The following is a 20,130-nucleotide window of genomic DNA, read 5'->3' on the forward strand; positions in this document are numbered from 1 at the left end:
ACAGGAATAGCAAGCAAACTCACTTGACTGTTATATAATTAAGGATATAAGTATGATATAATTAAGGATGTCAGGATGTGAGCTATGAAACTAGAGTCTCTAGATTGACTCTCTTTTTCATAATTTTATAACTATAAATATTATGGCAAGTCAGGCAAACTACTTCTCTCATTTGCTTCCTCATCAGAGAATTGGGCATTATAATAAAACCTTCCTCATAGCATTGTTGTGAAATTACAGGAATAAGTGGTATTTGTTACAGTGTTGTGCTACGTAGTATGTGCTCAGTCCATGGTACCTGAGGAGAAGTGTACATTCAGATAATATTCATTTTCTTTACTTGGCTGTATCTTTACATGTTCAACTTTTGTATTACATCCTTCAGCCTCTGACCCACCTTCTTTCGCTCCCAGCCTTCAGGGTCCTCTAATCCAGCCCCAGTTGTAGAGTCTTAGAGCAACTCTCCTGCCCACAGGAGATGTTTGGCAGCAGCAGAGTGCAATTAAAATGCAAGAGAGAAACATAGGAAATATTTAAAAAGGGGGGGAGCTGCCTCTAATTTTAGTTTGCCTACTAATTAGCAAAGTAATTAAAAAGCACATGAGCTAAGTTGACAGATCTGCAATGTGGGAGTCCTGAGTAGCGGCTCCCTGTGGTGAGGAGGGGTGACTGATGGGCCCGCCCTTTCTTTCTTTCTCCTTTGGGGGCTTTGGCAAAGAGTGTGTGTGTGTGTGTCTGTCAAAAGCCCAGATCTCAGTGTCTGCTTCAATTTCAGCCGCAGCACTGCTGCTTCCCACTACTACATTAATTTGCAACCCAGGAAGACATTCAGATACGTAAATTTAACTCCCACAAGAGCCTTGTGAGATTGGCAGGGTGTATTTTCCCCATTTTACAGATGAGGAACTTGTATTCTATTCCAAATAGACCATGATCTCCTTAGGAGAGGAGGTCCTATTATATGTACATGGGAATTCTCCAACATAGGAACCTGGCTGGGGAAGGCGTGAATGAATTAGTGAGTGCAGGCAGGAGGCACACGGATGTTTCAGGGCTGGCGGGTGGCAGACCTGTGTGTCCAGTAGCAGGCTGTCCTACGGGCTTCACCAGTTACCTGCTTTGCAGCCGTCAGCAAATGACTGTCTGTCTGAGGCCTTGAGGGAGGCTTAATAGAAAATTATTAAAAACGCCTGGGACAGAGGAACTGCACATTAATGCCAACAGTCTTCACCTTCTGCTTCACCTTGTTTCAGGACTTACCGATTTTAACCAGCAGTGTTGGCAGCTTGCCTGGTGTAGAACATGAGTTAATGTGATGGCGAGATGTGGAAATATCCTGTCAGCAAAGAGGAATTTTGATTTATTAGCTCCTTGTCATCCAACACATGGTATCATGTGCAATTGTCCAGAAAATGTAAACTACCTCATTCAAATTAAAACTAAATATTTTAGACCCTGGCCTCATTTGGCATAAAAAAGAAAGAGCATATTTGAAGCTACTACTACAAATGAGCAAGCTCAATAATTCTTTCCACATATATGCTGTCATTCAGTCTAGTCCAGCCTGGAAAATGGGCATTGCTAACTCTAATTTGACAAATGTGTACATCAAGGGTCAGAGAGGATGGGTGTTTTTCCAAGGCACATAGTTAGAAGATGAGGTTAACATTTAACCAGAAGTGTCTTTGCTTCTCATGTCAACATACACCTGTACACAAGCATGTAGTGTGTGTGTGTGTATGTGTGTGCAGATACTTACTGTATGCCAGTGCTTATTTGTAACTTTTTATCATCTTGAACTATTTCCATAAAAGTAATCTCAGATGTTTCTTTAATTTTGTTCACTGGGTTTCATGCTTCATTTTCTTTTTCTTTTCTTTCTTTTGTGTTTTTAAGGCCGCACCTGTGGCATATGGAGGTTCCCAGTCTAGGGGTCAAATCAGAGCTGTAGCCACTGGCCTATACCACAGCCTCAGCAAGGTCAGATCCAAGCCGCACGTGTGACCTACACCACAAGTCACGGCAACACCAGATCTTTAACCCACTGAGTGAGACCAGGGATCGAACCTGCATCCTCATGGATGCTAGTCAGGTTCGTTTCCGCTGAGCCACAGTAGGAACTCTGTCTGTTACGGCATCTACCCAGCAGCCCTGTGCTGCAGCGTATCAGCTCTGGCGACAGCCCCATGGCTGTAGGGTACCAGCTCCGGCAGCTCTGTGGCTGCAGTGGATCAGCTCTTTTACCCGGCGAGACGCCAAGGGAGCACTCGGAGAGGTGGAGAACTCAGGTTTATGACGCCGGAGTTCTCTGGAGATCGCTCTCCAGAGTCTGAGCCCGGAGGAGGGGTTTCCCAAGGCTTTTGTGGGCTACGTCTTCCGGGTCCAAGCTTGGCTTGTTGGACCGGAGTGACGTCAGGCAAGGTAGTAGATGCGGAAACAAATTGACAGAAGCAGGTGCGTGGGGGAGGGGGGTTGGGGCCGTTGGCTGGACTTTGCTTAGTCATCATGGCCGGGGTCTCTCCTTTGTACATTTTCATTGGGACATTTTCTCCTACACATCATGCTTCATTTTCTTCTAAGAATGATATATCCCTTGCAGCAAGTATATGAAAATATGTTAATCTGGCTATTTTCTGTAAAGGATGTATAGTGAATCACACAGTATGATTAATAGAACAGCCTTAGGGAGGGCTCACCTGGATTTCTCTTCGGTCAAATTCTCCTGAGCGTCTCCCTGGGTTCTGCTAAGTTCTTCTCTGCATGGTGTGAACATTTTAATGTGGGTCGGGGTCTGGAAGAGGGCACTGCAGTCAAGGAGCATCTGTGGCTGGAAGGCAACAAAATGCCCCCTGAGAAGCTGGTCAAAGGTAGGGATGCATGATTCAGGTGAGGAAGCAGCAGAAGGATGCTGTAAGGTCCCTTATATTTTGTGGATCTTGTTAAAAAAAGGGGCATAATTCCAGCTCTGTTGCTTGCTGGCTACACACCCTTGGGAAGGATACTTAACCCTTTCAGAGCCACATTTTCTTATCTACGAAAGGGATGGAGAAAATGAAATGCATTTTGAGTGTTGTTTTGAGAATTATATATGCCTGATGTACAAAATCAGGGCTCAATAAATGTTCTCTATTTCCACAGTTTTTATTAACCACAAATTTCAATATTTACCTTTTATTGTGAGTAAAACATAAAAAGAAGGTAAATGACATGCTCAAATTCACCAAAATAAAAAATGGTAGTTTTCATAATATGTGAGTCTAACATTTACCTTCGATACCATTTTCCATCTTGGCCACTGCTACCAAGACCAGCTCAGCAGGATGGGGCTGAAGAACCCGTGCTGTGAAAAAAGTTAACATAAAACAAGACACAGAGGTATTTATCTTAAGTAAAGGTGGGAACGGGGCACTCAAGATCTCAGGGACCAAGAGCCCTGCCTTAAGAAACCACACTGCTTTTATTGTGCTCTTGAGGATTAAGTCAAGTGAGAAGGGGGCTATAGGTAGAGGATATAGGGTTTTTTTTTTTATTATTTTATAAGTTCTTTTATTATTTTAAAAGTCACTTAGCTGGTAGATGGTTAAGCTTCTACTCTGACCTTTAGGTATTTAACAATCATTAGCATTTGAGTTAGCTATCTATGCACAGCATTTCAGAGAATCCTCACTGTGCTTCCACAAAGGGCTTGCCTATTTGCACCTTGGTTCTCTTTGCTAATGCATATTCTGCTAACCGCTCATAAACCACTTGGCCATGAGGTTCCTCTTCCTCTTATTCTTTAGAGGACATGTCATGCTTGTGCAAATGGTGTGCCAATCTGCACAGGTCGGCATGCCTAGACCAACGCATTATGTCCTCATTCAGCTTACCCGATGAATAACTTATGCCTTTAGGTCTTTGTTCTTAAACTTAAGGCATTTGCCGGCACTGTGACTGTTTTTCAAGCAGGAAGATGGGGTAAAGTAAAGCAGGACAAGAGGGGGTTTTCAGCAAAGAGGCTAAGAAAAGATTGTAGAAGCATGTCTCGCGACACACTGCTACTTATCTAACCTTGTTTTTCACATTTTCTTGATCTTGATCATCAGTGGTCCATTGTCCTTCCCTGTTTTTTTTTGTTTTTGTTTTTTCCTGCAGGCGCCTGTCACTATCAAACATACTCCATATGCTAGTTGTTTGTGTTTTGACTTTCTCTGTCTCCTTAAGAGAGTATTCAGCTCCATGAGGGCAGAATCTTTTTTTTCCATTGCCTACCTTTTGTGGCGGGAAAAGTGTTAGGCAAGTAATGGAAACCCAGTAAATATTTGTCAGTTTAATAACAGACAGATGTACAACTTCTGAATGGTAGAAAATAAAGACAAGTTCATCTTACTGCATAGGGTAATCTAGGTGAAGTTTTATTGAAGAAATGTGGGCGAAGGAGCAAAAAGACATTTCTGGCAAAGACTCGAATAGGAACAGAACCATGAGCGTAGGCGTGGATCTGTGCGTGGACGAAATGTTGCTTTCACCAGGGAAGATCAGAAAGACCTAAGATTGGCAGATGAGAGATTCTTCCCATTTTGATTTTTGAAATGTGCATTTCTTACAAATAGTCATACTTGATCACCCGATAGATCTGAAACTAAAAAAAAATTTCTAAACACTGTTTCTCCAAAGTTGAATAGGAAACATGTTCTTTTTCTCTTTAGTAAGGTTAAACAGTTGGCTATATCAATCAAGAACGTTTTATGAAACGAGAGATGGTACAGCATAGTCAGGCCTGATGTTTAGTGAAAGAAGGCACTTGCTTAGGCAAGGAACTGGAGCAGAGCTGCCCTCCTCACCACCCCAGCTTTCCACCTGCACCTGGCGCCCTTTCTTCCCCTGAAGGAGCCTTGATCTGCTCATTAGACATGCAACGAAGAACTAGCCTGTGGAGCATGCATTCATATTCATAAGTCAGGTCTGCTGGAATTTTCTTTTCACATTTTACTCTCTGGGAACTCATGGTAACAAGGACCAAATAACCAAGCAGCACAAATGGGACCCATATGTGGGTCCTTGATTCAGCCTTCCCCAGCCCTGTCTCCACACTGCTGTGTGGTGGTCTTTTTTAGCAAAATAATAGGACTGCGTTCCTCCTCCACTTAAAAACCTTTCAAAGGCCATATCCTCTGTAGAATAAGGTGTAAGTTTGTTTGTTTGTTTGTTTTTAATATTCCATTTTAGGAGTTCTGCTGGTTGCTCAGCAGGTTAAGGATCCAGCTATTGTCACTGCAGCAACTTGGGTCACTGCTGCGGCGTGGATTCCATCCCTAGCTTGGGAACTTCCATATGCTGTGGATGTGGCCAGAAAAATTATTTCATCTTATTGTGTAAGGATCTCAATTACCTAACCCACCACATTCAGATTTTTTTCTTTGTATTTCCATGAGTACATTTTTAATAGACTCCTGGTGGTATAATCTATACAGAATCAACTGCACATATATAAGGTATATATTTGGATAAGTTTTCACCTCTGTATATATCCTGGAAAGCATTAGGATGGTCAGAATAATGAGCATACCTCCATCATCCCTACAGTTTCCTCACAGGCCTTTCTTATCACGTCCCTTCCTGGCCTCATGAAACCACTGACTAGCTTTCTTTCACTAAAATTTAGTTTCTATTTCCTAGAGATTTTTATGTCTTTTCCATTTCTACCTTTTCCTTGGTTCTCTTTTCTTTTTTAACTGACAAATAGAACTGTAAAAAAGATATGCTACTACAACAATTCACGGGATGTGTGTCAATGTCACTTCAATAAGAAGTGACAAAGTAAAAAATCATCTAAAAAGAAGTATTCATATGAATCATCAATAACAAACCCTGATATTCATTATGACTTGATAGTTTCTAGAGCATTTTGTATTCATTATCTCATTAGACTCTCATACTGGTGAGATTGTTAACATTATCTTTTAGAGATAATGAAGCAGGTCATCTAATATTGGACTAATTTCGCCATAGTTTGCCTTTCCCGTAATGTCATTTAAACAGAATCATACAGTGTGGAACCTTTGATACTGGTTTAGCCCGGCAGCACATCTTTGAGATTTATCCCTGCATCTATAGCTTGCTCTTTTTATAGTTGCTTAGTATTCGGTTGTGTAGATATACCCTTTAATTTGCCCATTCACCCGTTAAAGGACATTTGGGATGTTCACAGCTTTGGCAGTTTAGAGCTGCTAGAGAAACGTTGTAGAAGTTTGTTTGACTATAAGTTTTTATTTATCTTGGGTAAATACCTAGAAGTAGAATTGATGGTCAAATGGAAGAAAAATATGCTTACTGAACAGTTTTCCAAAGTGACACTACCATTTTGTCCCATCAGTCGTGTGTGACGATTCCAGTTGTTTCGCATCCTTACCAGCACTTGGTATTGTTGTTTTAAAATTTTAGTTTCGACTTTGTTTGCCATCCTCATAGATATGTAGCAGTATCTTATTTTGGTTTTAAATTGCATTTCTCTAATGGCCAGTAATCACAGCATATTTTCCTGTGAATATTTGCTATCTCTATATCTTCCTTGCTGATGTGTTTGTTCAAGCTTTTGCTAATGTTTATTTTGATTGGGGGATTTTTTTTCTTATTGCTGAGTTTTGAAGATTTTTATGAAAATGAGGGAGGGATTCCCATTTGACATATGACTTTGGACTTCAGACTATATACTCTCCCCCCTCTCTGACTTCTTGACTTAACCTAAATCCCCCAATGTCATCACAATTCCCATTATGCTTCTGGATATATTGCCCAGGTCCCCTGTATGAATATCACCTTTCACTTTAAGCCAGTTTCCAAGGATCCCTCACCTGAATAGAGACCCCCTGAATGATGCCTTTTCCAGCTCATACGGAACTTGGAGATGATATTCAGTTAAAATAATGCTTTCATAGCAGTGGACTATCAGAAAGTAGGGCAGAAGGGTTGAGTATCAGTGACGCGCTGTTATAGCTGGCTTACACTGTACATCTCTCTGACCCTGGTTACGTCATGTGGGTAGCTTGACATTGGTCATCGAGGTGGCATTTACTCCCGTAGAGATCTGAAAATGTGACCAATCATAGCTCGTTTAAATGGAGTGCTATGGGCTGAGTTGTGTCCCCGCGAACAGTATAAGTGGAATTCTTACCCACAATGTGACTATATGAGGAGATAAGGCATTTGCAGAGGTAATTAAGTTAAAATGAGGTTACTTGGGTGGGCCCTAACCTAATAGGACTGGTGTCCTCATAAGAAGAGGCGATTAGGACACAGCCATATAGAGATCACGTTAAAATACTGCGAGAAGACTGCAATCTACAAGCTAAAGAGTGCGACATTAGAAGAAACCAGCCCTGATGGTATCTTGATCTCAGAATTCTAGTCTTAGAAACAGAGAAATCTAATTTCTATTGTTTAACCCACCTGGTCTGCAGAACTTTGTTCCAGGCAGCCTTAGCAAACTAATACAGAGGATAAGTTCTTCAGATTTATCAGCACATCATTGCCAAAAACCCTTCAAAGAGTATTAAAATGATTCTGCTAATAATAAACGTCACCTTTAAAAACAATGATGTTGGCCATTTACTGTGAGAGAGCTCGTTAAATGCCAGCTGCTCTGCTTGAGGCATGCTGTCACAATAATGACTGTCCCCCCTCCCTCCGCAGGGGCAAGGTGGGTGGGATAAGAAGTGGGTACGAGCAGGAGGCCCGAAGCGATAGCAGAGAAGTAAAAGAGGAATACAATGGGCTTCTGTCCTTTTCCACTCATTAGCTGTGCAGCACGTGGCTATTCCTTCCACTCTTTGGTCCTCACATTCCTTCTCTGTAAAGTGGAATTGTGAGATTTCACGGGGCTGGGACCGCATGCACCTACAAGCCCATTCATCCTTATCGTTCTTTCAGTCCATGTTTCCGTGATTTTAAACAAGGGCCAGTTCTCAGTAACACCTGGTACAGGTAAAAGGCATAGCTCCTTCTCTCACGGTACTTACAAATAATTGACAAATAATAAAATACTGATGGCCATGCCTTGGGAAGTAGTATGAAACACGCCGTCAACAACATTATGGAGACAAGCAGCCTTTGGAGTCCCTTCATATCTTTAACCAGCTCTCCTCCTCCGCCGGTGGCCACATCTGGTACCAATCACAGAAGCACAGAAAGCACAAGGCAGTTTCTTTCGCTCCCTTGAGCGGGGTTACTGTCACCTACTGCCTGGTTTCCCAGATTGCATTTCTGCCGCAGCCATCTCCCAGAACACTAGTTATTGGTTGCTCCACTGGGCTGCAGAAATACAGCATATCCCACTTCACTGCAAACATGACCTCAGCCTCTGGGATCAAGGAGGTTCTGCCAGAAGCAAATCTGTTTCTTTTTCAACCATACACCATTTCTCTGGATGATGCCTGCCTCAATTCACCATTTCATTCCATGTCAATTATTTCAGAAACTGCCTGGTTGAAATACATTCTGCAGGGGTGGGTGTGGGTGTGTGTGTGTGTGTGTGTGTGTGTGTGTGTGTATCTTTCGTTCTTCTTCAAATTTTGTATTGGTTGAGCCTGGCTCTGAAACTAGGTTACTTCTGGTAAGCCTCTAGAATTTCATCCAGGGCTTATTTTAGACTGTCGAAGCTATGAAATTGGACTCCACTCTTGTGAGAACTGCCATCACCAATAGAATTTTTAGTAGTTTTATTTTGGGTCAGATGCAAAAAAATTTTGAGGACAGCTTGTCTGTTGGCATCAATTCTGATTTAATACTGAGGGAGAGTCACAAACATATATTTTTTAATGGAATAGATATGAGTCCTCTAATCATTCTATCACTGTATCAATCCTTTATTTTCTACCATGTTCCAGGCACTGTTCTGTGTCTTTATTATATAAAAATAATTGTGCCACCATCACTTCTTGCAAGTAAATAAAACTCATATCAGAAGTATAGATGTATAAATAATCACATGTACATGTTATTGATGCATGAAGAAAAGGGCGTACCCTATTATACAAGAGTAAAGGGACTCTTTATCTATAATGTTTAGGTGAGTCAAATAAGACTTCACAGAGAGATGCCTTAACAGATGTTATCATTAGGTTAATAGCATAACATAGAAAATAAGATGTGTGGCATACTATCCTATTTTACAGATGAATACCAAGACAATCGTGGCATAAAGGCAGGAAAAGAGCATTGGTGTCAAGAAGACCTGGGTTCAAATCCCATCTCTACCACTTACTGATACAGTACTTCTCAAATTGGGTTGCATGATTGTTAGGATGGTTTACTCTCCCACAGGGTATGGTGTCATTACATCTCCAGAAAGTGGAAAAATGCAGCCCAGCGGGGTGGCAGTGGTGTACAGATCTGGGATGCTATTCGCAGGTCACCTCAGCCCTTTGGTACCGCACATGTTGCAAAGGGAGTAACTGCCTTTCACCTCTGTTCAGTCAGCATGTTTTCCATCCTTGCCTTTGATTCATTTCACTCCTCTAAGCCCCCCTTCCACAGCAACTCAACCCCTCCTCAATGGGAGTTTTGTTCTCACAATGGCTGGGAATACGGGGACCCAGTCATGCGGGACGGGCCACACATAACTTGAGAGAGCCAGATTCTGATTCTTTTTCCCTGTGACGTTGTACGTGTGGTGGTGGATTGCATTATTGGCAATGCAGCACTATTATAACTTAGCTCTAAGTCTTCAAACCAGGTAGAGCCTCCAACTTTTTTCTTCTTTTTCAAAACTGTTTTATTAGCCTATGTTCCTTGCATTTCTGTGTAAATTTTTAAATCAGCATGTCTTTATAAAACATTGATAATTTTGATAGGCATTGCATTGACTCTATATCTATGTTAAAGTTGAGAAGAATTGACGTTTTAACAACTTTAGCCTTCAAGTCCAAAACATGATATATTTTCCATGTGCTTAGAACATACTTTCAGCAGTGTTTTGTAGTTTTCAGTTTAATGTCTTTTGCATATAGATCTATGGAAAAGAAGTTCTGTACTAATGTATACCTTCTATGGATCAGTTCTAAGTATCATTCACATTCCTTGACTCCCTAGAACTTCAGGCAACACAATAGCATTTTCACTTGCTTTCTTTGCTCCTATTTTTTGCTGCTTGTCCTAAAAAGAGAAAACAGCTGCTAATAGACAAATTAACGTTAGCAATTAAAAGCCAGTGAAAGTGCAAATATTTTAGCAAACTTGAGAAAATGCATTAGCACTGGTCTCATGCCACCAAAAGTGCCATACATTTCTTAATCTTCCGGAATTTTTAGAACAATATGTTAAAACATTTGCTTTATTTTGAATTTTCCAAGAGAAACTTGTATTTTCTGCTAAGATTCTTCTCCTTCTTCTTCTCCCTCTTCTTCTTCCAGCTTTGAGAAGTGATGCATATGTTTATCCTCTTGACATTAACAGTAGTTTCATGGGTCTATACTTATCCCTAAACTCATTGAATTGTATACATTCAATGTGTACAGCTTATTTATATGTCAATCATAACTCAATAAAAATAAACACAAAGATAAAAACTATCTTTTAGAAATACCTATTCAAATATTTAAGGATCAAGTAATCCATCGCCAGCTCCAAGGTGATATGAGATGGGCACTGGGTGGAGATAGAGAGAAAACATGGTTTGCGACTAGGTGGTAATTAATGAATCTGGGTGAGGGACGTGGTAATTAATTCTCTCTAGTTTTGTTACGGCATCTACCCAGCAGCCCTGTGCTGCAGCGTATCAGCTCTGGCGACAGCCCCGTGGCTGTAGGGTACCAGCTCCGGCAGCTCTGTGGCTGCAGTGGATCAGCTCTTTTACCCGGCGAGACGCCAAGCGAGCACTCGGAGAGGTGGAGAACTCAGGTTTATGACGCCGGAGTTCTCTGGAGATCGCTCTCCAGAGTCTGAGCCCGGAGGAGGGGTTTCCCAAGGCTTTTGTGGGCTACGTCTTCCGGGTCCAAGCTTGGCTTGTTGGACCGGAGTGACGTCAGGCAAGGTAGTAGATGCGGAAACAAATTGACAGAAGCAGGTGCGTGGGGGAGGGGGGTTGGGGCCGTTGGCTGGACTTTGCTTAGTCATCATGGCCGGGGTCTCTCCTTTGTACATTTTCATTGGGACATTTTCTCCTACAGTTTGTGTATGTTTAAAGTTTTCTACAGTAAATTTACTGAGTTCTCAAAAATATATACAACACATGGTTCTTAGTACAAAAAAAAAAAAAGAAAAGAAGAGAAAAAGGCTTCATAAAGGAGAAAAAAATTGATAAGTGGATTTGAAGGATGCAACCACAGAGGAGAGAAGAGGACCAAGGAGCCCTGGGGAGACATTTAGTTTGCAGAACCCATATTTTATTTGGCAGCAGCCTCAAAGGTTTTGTTTTTGTTTTTCTTATTTGATGGGCTCTTTAAGAGCAGGTGGAGTGGGGAGAAAAAAGCAAAGAGAAAAGAGACATGGTTAATTGAGGAGTAGCAAGGACCTTGCAAAAATAGCTGCATCAGAAATTGGATTAAGCAATGTGTCCTCGAAAAATGAGATCACATTCAGATGAATAAAGCTAGATGACAAGCCCTCAGTAGACTAATTAAGAGAATGGGTTAATAAAATTACAGAGTCATTTAAAGTTACTTAGGAAGTGTGTGGTATAACTAGAAAAACAGAAGAAAAAAAAAGAGCAAGAATGACTATGCTAAACACGTATGTTCGTATACATGTGTGCACATACACGCATACTCATACAGCTTACCTGATAGTGGGTGTCCTCGAATCAAATTGACACTTTATTTAGTCTCTAGGTTGGTGATATCCCTTGTTGATCAAGTTCAGAATTAGTAACAGCTATTTCTTCATTACACATGTTTTCTTAAGTGTTGGCTTTTTTATCAAAATTGGAAATCAGTATATCCTCAATTATTGTGTAAAGGATTTTAAATATTTTAGAAACAAATTTTGCTAGATTAAATGGGTTTTGAATTCATCTTTTCATTCTTCAAAGCACAATTTGTTGACCTTAATATTGAATTTCCTTTCTTTGCATTTATATAGTGGAATATTTTTTTCTGAGCTTGAATCCCAGCATCTTTTTAATAAGTTACTTACCAAAATGTGACATGATCTTAAGAGGTTTTGGTTTTCTTTTATAATGTGCATGTACCGAGTATGACGACTTATCGTTTTAGTGTTGGAAAGGGTAACAAGGAGGCATCAGGGCGGAAATGAGAGACACTGGAGAAAGTGAATGAGAACAAAAGGCTGGAAGAGGATGCAGGACCCTTAACATAGTAAACCCCTAGCCAGGTGTTCTCAGCCTGTCTTTTCTGACGTATAGCTAGCTCAGTTCATCATTCCCATTTCACGGATGAATAAAATGAATTCAGAGAGGTAAGTCCATTTTCACGTACAGTAATAGAGTCCAAGTCAGAAATCAGGCATGCCATGTTGACTCCACCCTTTCAGCCTTTTATCAAAATTAAACGATCGCTTTTTTACTATAAACATTATTTTCCCAATCAGACTAATAGTACGAGTAATCTGTAAAGATTCCATTTTCTCCTGCTGCTACTTTGATTTTTTTTTTTTGTCTTTTTGCCTTTTCCGGAGTCGCTCCCACGGCATATGGAGGCTCCCAGGCCAGGGATCAAATCGGAGCTGTAGCTTCTAGCCTACACCAGAGCCACAGCAACGAGGGATCCGAGCCACATCTGCAACCTACACCACAGCTCACAGCATCGCCGGATCGTCAACCCACTGAGCAAGGGCAGAGATTGAACCCGAAACCTCAAGGTTCCTAGTAGGATTCGTTAACCACCTCGCCACGATGGGAACTCCCTCCTGCTGCTACTTTGAGATTGCATGCCCTGATTCGTGAAATGCGTTGATCTTAAAATCCCTTTAAACCCTAGAATTTTTCAATATATGACTCCAAAAATTTGCAAAAAATTTCTGGGTGTTATTTTGTGTGCCTAGTAGATCTGTAGGAATTAATCATGGTTTTTTGCCAGCCAAGATATAATTAAGAAAACTTTAAGAAGCACAATAATAGTCCAGGCTGTCGGCCACATGCTGGGATATAAAAATGAAGGACATCACCACTGCCTTTCACAAGTTCATAGAGTTACAATGAGAAGAAGGAAAAGAAAAAACAGGTGAAGAAACAAATTCGATGTCAGGGGAGCTCAGAGAAACAATGACAAAACTTACCTCTAATTATGTTCAGGTTGCCGTTAAAATTAAATGTTTTAAGTATTTAAATATGTCATCACAGTAAGTCTTGGACATCCAGGGTGTGTTTTATACTTACCAGGTACCTGTCTCCTTTCAGACTGGCCCTATTTCAAATGCGCAGGGGCCATATGTGCCTCCCAGATTGAACAACGCAGCTCTGAAGGTTTGAAATTATATTTACCATAAAGGAATAGAGCAGTTCTATTATGAAAAAGGTCTAATTATTTTTCCATAGCAATAAATAAAGCTGTAATTCTCCCACGTATTTCTTGAGTTAAGAATTAAATTTTTCTCCTACTTTAAGAATACCCAGGGGATCGTGATTGGGAATGTACTTCCACACGTGTGTGTGAACAACACGGGACTGAATCAGGGTCAAATGTTAGTGAAAGCCTAGGTTTAGGAGTCACCGCTCTATCTAATACAGTTGTCTTTAAATTCTGTTCCATTAGGCACAGTGATAAAGAAATCCGATGACCAGATGATGGGGCAAATTTTAAAAATAAAAAAGCGTACATTGTTGTCAGCTCCTGCTTCTTTTCTTTCTCCTCCATTTGGTGTCTCCACATCCTACTGTTTAGATTTATTTATAGATGCCACCGAAATTTCCAAGCCCACTATCGTTCCAAGGCTGTAATACTGAGCTAACACGTGATGTACAGCACTCTTCTGCTTACCTTCCCAACACCGCCTATCAAAATCTGTACGTCCTGGACTAAATCTTACCTACTGGTATTTCCTTATTACGTTATGTGAAAGAAGGTGGTATTATCCTCATTGTTGTTACTGTGATGAGAGTAACATGATGACACACAGTTTAGGAGAATTGTCTTTGCATAAACTGCACACTGCTTATAGGAACGCATTTCGTTTCCTCTACTTATTTTTTTAAATGCCCCCTGCTATCCCTCACTTTCATGCTTGGCGCATTTGATTGAATATTCTTTTGCTAACTGGTAATGTTTCGAGGCCCATCCCATGTGTAGTTTGTTCCCTCCCACATTTGATACCAGTCAGGGAACAAGTCAGAAGAGGAGGAGGCCCTTGTTCCGGGATCCTTTAGAAGAAGAGAGCTCAGACAGCTCAGTCTCCCTTCTCTCTTTCTGCCGTGTGAGGGCATAGCAAGAAGTGGCCGTCCATAAGCTAGGAAGAATCTTTACCAGAAAATGAATCTCCGAGCACCTCCATCTCAGATTCCCTGCCACCAGAACTGTGAGAAGTAAATTCTTGTGGTTTAAACCCCGCAGTCTTGCTCATTTGTTACGGCAGCCTGTGTCGACTCATATGCCTTGTACCCATCCCTCCTCCGTATCTAAGTCTCAGTTTCATCATCTATAAGGTGGATGTCGGCCACTCTATCACATCTTCCTTGTAGGGCTGTGTAGAGAAACTGAAAAACAACTAAAATCATGTCCTAAACATTGCTTTGCAACTTGTACAGAAACTATATAAGTGAAAAGGCTGACCATCAGTGGTGTTTCAGTTTATCTTGTTTTTCCTCGGGAATTCCCATCTTCCCACGCTTGGCCATCTGCTCCCATGGTCACTGCTTATTAAGGAGTGTTGCGACATTAAAGTAACATGATCGGTGATCAGAACATAGATTAAAGAGCTGCAGGGGCACCACTGGCCGAGTGGTGTTTAAACTGAATTAGCATCCCATGGGCAGCAGGAGCACCACAGAGAGTCCACACAGCCCATCCGTCAATGGAGACTATCAGCAGACCTGGGTCGGAAGCAGCCCAGCACTGATAACCCTGTGTGACCTTGGCCAAACCACTTAGCGTCTCTGAACTTCAGTAGTAAAAGCTGCTAAATCATATTAATAAGAGCTCTTATCTTACAAGCCTGATGTGAAGAAAAACAGAAAACCTCCACAGCCCTGACAATTCATTTACTTCATGGAGAGGCCATGAACAATGTTCTATTAGGAGAAAGGGGAGGGGCAGCGGGGGCCCAGACCTTGGGGAGGTTCTGGAGCCCATGTCAGTGGACGCACATCCGAGGCAGGAGTTTTCCACTTACTGACGCATCATTCATGCACTTCGTTTAACAAACATTATGAATTCTTTTTGGAGGTGGGGTTGCAGAACAGAAAATATTCTTATCCTCATGAGAACAAAACAAAACAACAAAGTCTATCAAGTAATCTATTCCATCAGATGTAGGAAGTACTATGGAGGAGACTCAAATAATAATGACAAATATATAAATGATGTGTGAAAAGGAATTTTGCAGGATCAGCACTAGAAGCCTTCTAAGAAAGGAAAAGTCAGTTGCAGGAGCCCTGGCAGAAAAGAATGTAATGTTTAAGAAGAAAAGCAAGAAAGCTGGTGTGACGGGAGCACATGGTGTGAGGCGGGTTGCGCCAGGAAATAAGCGAAGGCAGTCAACTTCATCAGCTTTGGACAGATTCTTATACATTTTAAATACACTTCTGCAGAATTTTGTATGTTACGCTTAACAGACTGGGGTTTTGTCAGGATACCATGGAATTCTGTATGCAGAAGCAAACTGCATCCTGAAATTATAAGAAACCTTTTAAATGGTCAGAAGACAGCTGAGCATGCCTCCTGGTTCCAGTTGCATTCTTTTCGGATGAATAACCCACCAACTACTCTTCTACTTTACATCTCTGAAACACCTTGAAAGAGTCGTGCACATTCAGGCCCATGTGGAGCATAATGATTCAATATCTTTATAGATTGTACACCATAAAAAATTATTATACAATGTTAATTATATTCCCATGATGTATGTTATGTTCCCGTGACTTATGTGTTTTATAACTGGTGGTTTGTACCTCTTAATCCTCTTCACCGAGATCACCTCTCCTCCTAAACCTCTCCCCTCTGGCAACCAGTAGCTTGTTCTCTGTATCTGTGACTCTGTTTTTTGTTTTGTTGTATGGTTAATTGGTTTTGTTTTTTGGAGTCTGCATATAAGTGAAAACATAGTATTTGTCTTCCTTAGTCTGACGTATTTCACCATGCATAATATCCTCCAATTCATGTTATTGCAAAGGGCAATGCTTCATCTTTTTTATTACTGAGTAATATTCCTGTGTGTGTGTGTGTGTGTGTGTGTGTGTGTGTGTGTGTGTGTGTACACCATATCTTCTTGATCCATTCATCTGTTGATGAATGCTTATATTGCTTTCATATCTTGGCTGTTGTACACAATGCTGCTGTGAACATTGGGGATCCTATACATTTCGAGTTAATGTTTTCATTTTCTTTAGGTAAATACCCAGGAGTGAAATTGCTAGATATAATGGTAGCTCTATTTTTAATTTTTTGAGGAACCTACTTTCTATAGTGGCTGTAACAATTTGCATGCCCCACCACAGTATTCTAGGGTTTCCTTTTCTCTACATCCTCGCCATCACTTGAGGTTTCTTATCTTTTTGATGACAGCAGTTCTGACAGGTGTGAAATGATACCTCATTGTGATTTTAATTTGTATTTCCTTGATGAGAGTGATGTTGAGCATTTTTTCATGTGCCTATTGACCATCTGTATGCGTCCTTAAGAAAAATGCCTGTTCAAGTCCTCTGCTCATTTTTTTTTTTTTGTCTTTTTAGGGCCTTACCCGTGGCATATGGAGGTTCCTAAGCTAGGGGTTGAATCAGAGCTGTAGCTACCAGCCTATGCCACAGCCATAGCAATGCAGGATCTGAGCTATATCTGTGACCTACATCACAGCTCATGTCAACTCGGGATCCTTAACCCACTGAGCAAGGCCAGGGATCAAACCCACGTGCTTATGGAAACTAGTCAGGTTCATTAACCACTGAGGCACAACAGGAACTCCCCCTCTGCTCATTTTTATTTATTTATTTATTGCTTTTATTTATTTTTTTATATAATAATTTTTATTTTTTTCCTTATAGCTGGTTTACAATGTTCTGTCAGTTTTCTGCTGTACAGCATGGTGACCCAGTTATACATACATGTATAGATTCTTTTTTCTCACATTATCATGCTCCATCATAAGTGGCTAGATATAGTTTCCAGCGCTACACAGCAGGACCTCATTGCTTATCCATTTCAAAGGCAATAAATTGCATCTATTAACCCCAAGCTCCCAATCCATCCCACTCCCTCCCCCTCCCCCTTTGCAACCCCTCCAAGGCCATTTTCTTTTCTGTGAAAAGGTTCATTTTTGCCATATGCTAGACCAGATATAAGTGATAACTCTAACCCTAACCCTAACCCTTTTTCTTTCTGACTTACTTCACTTAGTATGAGAGTCTCTAGTTCCATCCATTTTCCTGCAAATGGCATTATTTCGTTCTTTTTTATGGCTGAGTCGTATTCCATTGTGTATATATACCACATATTCTTAATCCACTCATCTCTTGATGGACATTTAGGTTGTTTCCATGTCTTGGCTATTGCGAATAGTGTTGCAGTGAACATGTGGGTGCGTGTGAGTGTCTTTTTAAAGGAAAGTTTTGTCGGGTATATACCCAAGAGTGGGATTGCTGGGTCATATGGTAGTTCTATGTATAGTTTTCTAAGGTACCTACATACTGTTCTCCATAGTGGTTGTACCAGCTTGCATTCCCACCAACAGTGCAGGAGGATTCCCTTTTCTCCACACCCTCTCCAGCATTTGTTATTTGTGGACTTATTAATGAAGGCCATTCTGACTGGCGTGAGGTGGTATCTCATGGTAGTTTTGATTTGCATTTCTCTTATAATCAGTGATGTTGAGCATTTTTTCATGTGTAGTTGGTCATCTGTATATCTTCTTTGGAGAAATGTCTGTTCAGGTTTTTTGCCCATTTTTCAATTGGGTTGTTGGCTTTTTTGCTGTTGAGTTTTATAAGTTGCTTGTATTTCTAGAGATTAAGCCCTTGTCACTTGCATCATTTGAAAGTATTTTCTCCCATTCTGTAAGATGTGTGTTTTTTTTGTTTGTTTGTTTGTTTGTTTGTTTTTGGTAGTTTCCTTTGCTGTGCAAAAGCTTGTCAGTTTGCTTAGGTCCCATTGGTTTATTTTTGCTTTTATTTCTGTTGCTTTGGGAGACTGACCTGAGAAAACATTCATAAGGTTGATGTCAGAGAATGTTTTGCCTATGCTCTCTTCCAGAAGTTTGATGGTTTCTTGTCTTACATTTAAGTCTTTAAGCCATTTTGAGTTTATTTTTGTGCATGGTGTGAGGGTGTGTTTCAGTTTCATTGATTTGCATGCCGCTCTTCAGTTTTCTCAGCAATACTTGCTGAAAAGACTGTCTTTTTCAAATCAGGTTTCTTTTTTGATGTTGCATTGTGTGAGTTCTTTATGTATTTTGGATATTAACCCCATATCGGACATCTTGTTTGCAAATGTTTTTTCCTATTCAGTAGATTGCCTTTTTGTTGTATGGATGGCTTCCTTTGCTGTGAAAAAAAATAAATGGGAAGATAATGTGTTCACATATTGAATGAATTAATTTTGTTAAAATTTTCATACTACCCAAAGCAACACACAGATTTCAATATCGAAATATCCATGGAATTTTTCACAGAACCAGAACAAATAATCCTAAAATTTGTATCAGACCACAAAAAAACCCAAACAGTCAAAACAATCTTTAAAGATGAAGAACAAAGCTGGAGGTATCATGCTACTTGACTTCAAACTATACTACAAAGCTATGATAATCAAAAGAATATGGTACTCGCACAAAAACAGAAACATAGATCAATGGAAAAAAACAGACAGCTGAGAAGTAAACCATGTACCTAGGATTAATTATTAGTCTATTACAAAGGAGATAAGTCTATACAGTGGGGATAGAGATAATCTCTTCAATAAATGGTATTGGGTAAACTAAACAGCTACATGTAAAAATATGAAATGTAGACCACTTTTCACATCATATACAAAAATAAATTCAAAATGAATTAAAGCTTAAATATAAGTCTTGAAGTCTTAAAACTCCTAGGAGAAAGCATGGGCAGTATGCTCTTTGACATTGATCTTAGCAATGTGTTTTTTTTGGACCTGTCTCCTCAGGCAAGTGTAACAGAAGCAAAAATAAACAAATGGGGTCACAGTTGGTTTTTTACTTAAGAATAAACTTGTGATTTTCTTCCAGCAACATCATTCTCCAAAAAATGAAGTAGTATTCTACCAGTGTCTGAATTTTCACCATCGGTGTTTTTGATGTATCCAAAAGTACATTCTATGCAGAGAAAAAAACACTGAAAGTTTATTTTGGCTTTAAAAATTAATATTTAATGCATCAAAATCACAAAATCAAAAACCCCATTTTTGTGCTTTTGAATTTACAAATTTAATTTATAAATAATTTTATTTTCTTTTATAAATCTAAAAAAATTAAAAAAAACTTTTAAGTCAGCCTTTGCAACTTAAAGTCCATTGCATGTTTTAAACTTTATCAATTGAATGTGTTCCTATTTATTAAGTACTTCAATTCTCTAGTAAGCTAAGCTTCCCACTTAACTAACTTCTATAAATCTCATAAATCAAAAGTGTAAGATATTCTAATACTTTTCATAGATGTAGTAACATTTTCTTAGACTATTCAACTTAGAATGACAAGCAAAATCAAAATTTCAGTTCCACATTTTAAGTTGGAATGAATTTAATCTGCTAGATACTCTACAGTGTCAAATTATACTTTAATATGCCAAATTCTCCTAAATTATAAGTGATTAAAATGTCAAATAAGCTCATATTATTTTCAAACTTAACATGAAAATATTAACACCCTGAGTTGTAATTCACATCATCATTTTCAGAGTTAAGTGTGTCATTTCCTGTGGTTAAACTACTCACTCACGCATCAATACATTCCTACAACCATGAGTACTTACCATGTGCCAGGCACTACTTAGGATGCTGGATCTAAAAAAGAAATATCTCCAACCTCATGCAACATAAA

The sequence above is a fragment of the Phacochoerus africanus genome, chromosome 6, assembly GCF_016906955.1.
Source record: "Phacochoerus africanus isolate WHEZ1 chromosome 6, ROS_Pafr_v1, whole genome shotgun sequence".
NCBI classification, from domain to species: Eukaryota; Metazoa; Chordata; class Mammalia; order Artiodactyla; family Suidae; genus Phacochoerus; species Phacochoerus africanus.